Source organism: Tursiops truncatus, chromosome 1 (assembly GCF_011762595.2).
Source record: "Tursiops truncatus isolate mTurTru1 chromosome 1, mTurTru1.mat.Y, whole genome shotgun sequence".
Taxonomy (NCBI): Eukaryota; Metazoa; Chordata; class Mammalia; order Artiodactyla; family Delphinidae; genus Tursiops; species Tursiops truncatus.
In genome coordinates this window covers 33,424,824-33,430,823 of record NC_047034.1, presented here as the reverse complement: position 1 = coordinate 33,430,823, position 6,000 = coordinate 33,424,824, and the positions used below count along the sequence as shown (strand labels likewise).

General features: G+C 56.0%; 1 protein-coding gene across 3 annotated transcripts in view; it reads left to right on the top strand.

Moving 5' to 3' along the window:
• The first annotated feature begins 1,884 nt into the window (after positions 1 to 1,884).
• Positions 1,885 to 6,000, top strand: part of LRRN2 (leucine rich repeat neuronal 2) — a 63,171-nt gene continuing 59,055 nt past the window's right edge. For all 3 annotated transcript variants that reach the window (XM_004326269.4, XM_033852383.2, XM_033852386.2), the window contains exon 1: positions 1,885 to 2,281. The gene's annotated coding sequence lies outside the window, so the exon portion shown is untranslated. The remainder of the gene's footprint in view (positions 2,282 to 6,000) is intronic.

Sequence of the window (6,000 nt, the reverse complement as noted above, 5' to 3'; positions counted from 1 at the left end):
ACTCTCTACCTAGTTCTCTGCCCACAGATGATACAATTCCCTTATCCCTTATGTGTCTTACAGGGTCTGCCACTTAGGAACCAGCAGGGTTCAAATTATGCCTGTAGATCTTAAACTCTCTGAGTCTCCATTCTCCTGTCTGTTAAATGGGGTAAGAGTCAACTCAGAGGATAAAATGAGGGAGATGTGTGAAAAGGCCTGGCATCCAATCGCAGCTCTATAAATTCCCTCCCTTGCCCCCTACTTACCAGGCAATCCATTCTGCTCTGCTGGTCTCCACTTTCCTGCATTCTGCATTTGCTAGTCCCTGTTTGCTCTGCCAGTTTCACCTGTCCCTCCATCTGGGCTCAGCTTGAAGCTCAACTCCTCCGTAAAAGCTTTTATGAATAACCCCAACCTATAACAGCCTTTTCTTTCTGTATTTCTACAGCACTTCCTTTGCCTTGAAATGTTAAAATGTGTTTCATATAGTTCCAACTTGTCCCTCTAAGCTCCTTGAGGCCATTATACCCCACAGCAGGGGTGGAGGGTGGGGGCATGGGAGTGGTTTAGGAGGTACAATGAGAACTTAATATGTGCTTATTGAATACATGAAGGTGAGAACCCCCTCTGTGCATACAGAACACACAGACCTTCAAGCCGATTTGATAAAAGCCTCCAGGCATGCAGTTACCACCGGCTGTGCCCTTGGAGAAGACAGAGCCAGAAAGCTCTGTCCCTGTTCTCTCTGAAGCTCAGCTCACAGGAGGCATTGAGCTAAAGCCCTGGATGAAGGACGGCAGACCAGATGCCACGCCTGGCAGGACTCCCCATCCCTTGGGCTCCACCCCACCTACTCCCCTATGGTTGCTTCTGCAGGCTCTGGTCAGAACCAGAACCAGTAGGGTGTGGCCTGTCATGGACCTGAGCTTGTCACGTCCATTTTGAGTGGTCCAGGTTCAAGGCTCCACTAAAGCATGGGCCTCAGGCAGTTGGCTCCAGCAGGAGACACACTCTCCTAAGCACCGACCAGTGGCGGTGTCCTAGCCTTTCTAAGCCACCAGGTAGCAGCCCAGCACCCGCCTTCAGCATCCTGCTCTCCTTTCCCAGCGTTCACAACGTCCAGCCTGCAAGAGGGGCATCCCCCAAAGCCAAGCCCCTGAGTGGGCTTGCCAGCTCCTGCCTAACACCTATGGAGATTGATATCTTTGCTAAGGGCCAGGATGGAATCTTCCAGAAAGCCAGAGCTGCCCATTTCAGGGGGCAATGCTGGAAGGGCATGAGAACTGGTGGGGGAGGGGTAGATATTCCATACCATTCTTTAGGATGAGCGGTACCCGTACCCATGGACAAATTCTAACCCACTCTGCATCCCTTAGTCCGCTGTTAACTTGGGGGAGGATAACACCACGCAAAGCAAAAATGCTATGCTTATGAGTTGCACCTGTGCTCTAAAAGCTGCTGAATTTCTCCTCCGTCCTCCCGGCCTTTACAAGGGAGTAAGAAGCAATATCAAAAGAGCCGTTCCCTTTCCCCTCTCAGATCCACGCGCTGTGCTCCCTTCCTCTTTCAGACAAGCCTTGCGTGTAAAAGCACGAGGACACCACGGCCCCAGACGCTCAAGCCTCAGCATCTGGCCCCACCCAACTCGTGTGTGTGTGTGTGTGTGTGTGTGTGTGTGTGTGTGTGTGTGTGTGTGTGTGTGTGTGTGTGTGTGTGTGTGTGTGTGTGTGTGTGTGTGTGTGTGTGTGTGTGTGTGTGTGTGTGTGTGTGTGTGTGTGTGTGTGTGTGTGTGTGTGTGTGTGTGTGTGTGTGTGAAAGGGGCCTCTGGACACTCTGGAGTTAAAATGGCAGCAGGACTGGAGGGGGTGGGGGATGGCGTGGCAGGCTGACTGGGAGAAGGCGACCGGAGTGGGCTGGGGAGGTTGGGAGAGCGGCGGAGCAGCGAGCGAGAAGCCGGGGGGAGGGGCGCGCGGAGGGGCGCGAGGCGCCGCGGAGGCCTGCTCGCTGCACTTGCGAACGGGCGGCGAGCGGAAGGAGCGCACGATATCGGTCGCCAGCCTCCCGCCGGACGCGCGGGGGCGGCGCGGCGCGGGTGGGAAGGTGGTTGATCTGCCGGCGCCCTAACCCGGCTCTGCCCCGGGACCACTCCCAGGAAAACTCCGCGGCAGTGAGGCGCCCGCGACCCCACCCCGGCCTGCGCGGGCGGCGCGCGGAGGGAGGGCAGACTGGTCTTCCTCAGCCCAGACCGGGCCGGAGTGGAGCGGTGCGCGGCGGCGCAGGCGGCGGCCGGCGGCCGGGGGTAAGTGTGCGGCTCGCGACCCGGGGCGCGCGGGCTGGGGGCCGCTGGGCCGGGCGGGCGCTAGGGGAGGGGCGGGCTTCTGCCGCGACGCCCGTAAGGGAGCCAGGGACTCGGGCGGGGAGGCGGCCGCGAGGGGAGAGGGAAGGAGGGCTGGAGACTGGAAAGACGGTTGCCGACTGCGCAGCCTGGACCCGAGGAGGGGGCGCCCGGGCCTGAATCCACCGGAGAGGCCCGAACCGCCCCAAACTGTTGCTGGGCAGAGCGGGGCCCTGAGATGTCGCGGAGCCGCGAGGTGGCAGAGGTTAGGGAGGGCGTGACAGGCGCGGACTCGCCAGGGGAAGCGCTCCAGAGCCCGGGGACTTTCCCTTCCTTGGAGCTTGGGTGTCCAAGGTGGCCTTGGCGTCTGTCCGAAGTATCTGGAACCCGGAGCCTGCCTCTTCCCGGGCGGCAGGGGTCTGTGCGCAGCCTGGGCTGGGACATTCGGGGTGGGGGATGGGCGGGCCTAGGGTTCAGCCTGCGGGCCCCGGGCTCAGCCTGCGGGCCCCGGGAGTGGAAGGCCAGCTCGGGGCCCACCGCGGCACCCAGCCGACGGGAGGGGCTGGCCAGCCACAGGTGGTGCGTCTGTCCTGCAGGCGAAGGGCGGCGTAGGCTCCGGCGGCCCAGCCAGCGGGGAGCCGCCGGGTGAGGGGAACCTGAGCCCCATTAGGGCTGAGCTGAGAAGCTAAAGAGGTGCGGGAGACCTGGACCCTGAGGGTGGGCCCTAGGGTTGTTGCTGTGCTCCCCCTCTGTCCTTGTCCTTTCTTCCCCATCAAAGGAACAGGAAGGAGGATGTCAGCTGGGCTTTGTGCTCTGTTCTTCAGGCTGCCGCAGCTCCGGTCTGCTGGAACCAACGCAGCTTCTAATAGGGCACCTTGCAGGGTCTGGAGGGGGTGGGCTGGGCGCAGCGCTCAGTTGCCAGAAATGGACCCGTCGGGCCCTCTACTTGAAGACCCCAGAAGGTGCGGTGGTAGAGAAAACAGACACCCCAGGTCAGGGGAGTAGAGGCAGCTCCCTGCCAGCTTGGTCATCATCATGGGGAGATCTGGGTCTTATCATGCACCCTGGCAGACGGCAGGCTCCCCCTTCCCCGCCAGCTTGGGGTGGGCTCTGGCCCATGTCCTCTTCCTGAATGAGAAGGCAGGGATCCCCTCCCACTGCCCACTGCTCCTTAAAGGTCCCTCCAACAAGAGCACTGGGCATGGGATGGGCAGGGCTGTGTACAGGGCACTGAGGCCCCCTTGCCTGTGGGCCCTGCTGTTATTAGAAAAAAGTCACATGTGGGTGGCCTGACCCACTTTCCTGGCTGGCCAGGTGTCCTTATGGGGAGAAGACGGAAAGAGAACACAGCTAGGGGTCTGAGCCTTCTAGACCACTTTCCTTCCCCTGGGCTTGGCTCACAGAGTCTCCTCCTCCCCATGCGGGGTGGGAAGGGGGTGTCCCTCTAGACCTGGGATGAGACCTCATTATTTGGAAAGGATGGAACTAAAGGCCTCAGGCTTCAGGGATTGAGACCTGCCCAGGGTCTGGCAGACACCTGGCATCTAGGAGCACCCCCAAATCTACAGCCTCCTCCTGCACAGCCCGACCCAAAGAAGACACTGAATGGCAGGGGGAACTCAGAGGTCTGCTAAGACGAATTCCACCCAGGCTGAGACAGCAGGTTTCCTCTAACTCTCCACCATTCCTCTCCACTCCCCATTCTTTATTTCCTGTGTCTCCCCCCCTCCTTCCTCCTCCTCTCTTTCTCCTTCACTCTTCACTTCCCCTTCAAGCATTTCTTCCTCTCCCTTTTCCCTCAGACTGCTCTCACTCTTCTCTCACCCTCGTCCTCTCCCCAGACTTCTCCGTCCCTCCTTTCCAGGTCTGTCTCCACCTTTGCCCCGTCTCTTCTATAAACTGCTGCTTCAGCCTCAAGCCAGGAGTGTGCACTTGGCTCCTGGCTCCCGAGCATCCTGACGGTGGGCACACATGCACTGTTAGCTTTGCTGTACCCCCTTTGCAGAGGAGGAGCCTGGGTGGAGGGCCTGGCAGCTGCGTTCCCCCTGCATGATTCCTGTACCTTACCACTTGCCCCTCCTACCTGCCCTCTTTTTTTTTATTATTATTATTAGAAAGGGGAAAGGAAATCCATTGCTTTTAAAAAAATATTCATTCATTCAACAATTTAATGAGCACCTACTCTGTGCTTAGCACTATTTTAGGAGCTGAGGATACAGCAATTAAACAAACCTTTATATCTCAGGGCAGAACCAAAGTTGTATCTGGACTTCCCAGCTGATTACGTCTGTAATCACCAGGCTGTTTCAAAGACCCACTACTTGTAGGGTCAGTGGGGGATGCGTGTGAACAACCCTAGTAAATTGTCATCTTTATTATACCGAGTGACCTCTAACATGACAGGCCCATCTTCTTACGGTAAACCAGGTACTGCAAAGCTTACAGACCCGGGGTCATCCTGTCCTTAAGACATTTCTGACCTCAAAGGATGGACCAGTTCATATCTTACCATTTATCTGGGAGGGCTGAGTAGAAGGCCAGTGCTTTAGATGGAGAAGGGAGAAAGAAACATATTGGTTACTGAGTACCTATAAGCACCAGTCTGTCGGGAGCTTTACAGAAATTATCTCATTCAATCCTCCTAATAACCTTCTAAATTCTGGATTATCATCTGCTTTATAGCTGAGGAAATTGAGGACCAGAGAGGATAAACCACTTGTCCCAGGTCACAGAGGTCTCCGTATTGAAATCACTGATTATCTGCAGTTCACTTGGCCCCTATGTCTGTGACATCTGGTAACTTATACAGTTATCTGAAGATTACATTTTAACCAAGTTTTTCAGGAGCATGCCTTGTCTCCTCAGAATATTAAAATATATAAGGATTTGATGAATGGTTGCGTGAATAAGCTTTCTCATGGGATCCGGGAAGGCTTCCTGGAGAAGTTGGGACCCTGGGAGAGGAGGCAGGGAGGGCAGTGGATCTTCCTGATCCCACACAGGTCTGTGACAAACTAGGCAGGCAGTCTCTCTCTCTCTCTCTCTCTCTCTCTGTCTCTCTCTCTGTCACACACACACACACACACACACACACACACACACAGACACACACACACACACACACACACACACACACACACACAGCATCTAAGTAGAGTTGATGAGAAATTGCCGTTTCCATTCAGGGTCAGTGTGTAGGAGCTTGGTCCATGGCCAGTCTAATGAGTCAACGTCATTGGTGTTCTCAGCCTCCTTGGGCAAGTCTGGATTCTAGAAAAGCTCCAAGGCAAAGAATGGGGATGGGAGGCTTTCAAGCCTGCAAGAACTACAGAGAAGGACAGGGATAATGGATGGAGGCTGGGTGGGACAGGAAAGGGGGAGAGTGACCTAGGAACAAAGGCAGGAGATAAACAGAAACAAAAACCAGAAGGCAGGAGACATGCACGAAAAGACACAATGGGCAGGACAGACAGCAGTGTGCGGTGGGATTGCTAAGAGAGGATGAATAAGAAGGATGGCTTTATGTGATACTTTCCAGAGGGCCTTGGTCTCTCTGTCCCGCAGCATAGAGGCTGGAACATTCAACCATGTTAGCCTTATGCAGGCGTGTGCTTACTCAGTCAGCCTATCTTTTCTAAGTACCTACTGTGCGTTCAACCCTGTGCTAGGTGCTAGGGACAGAG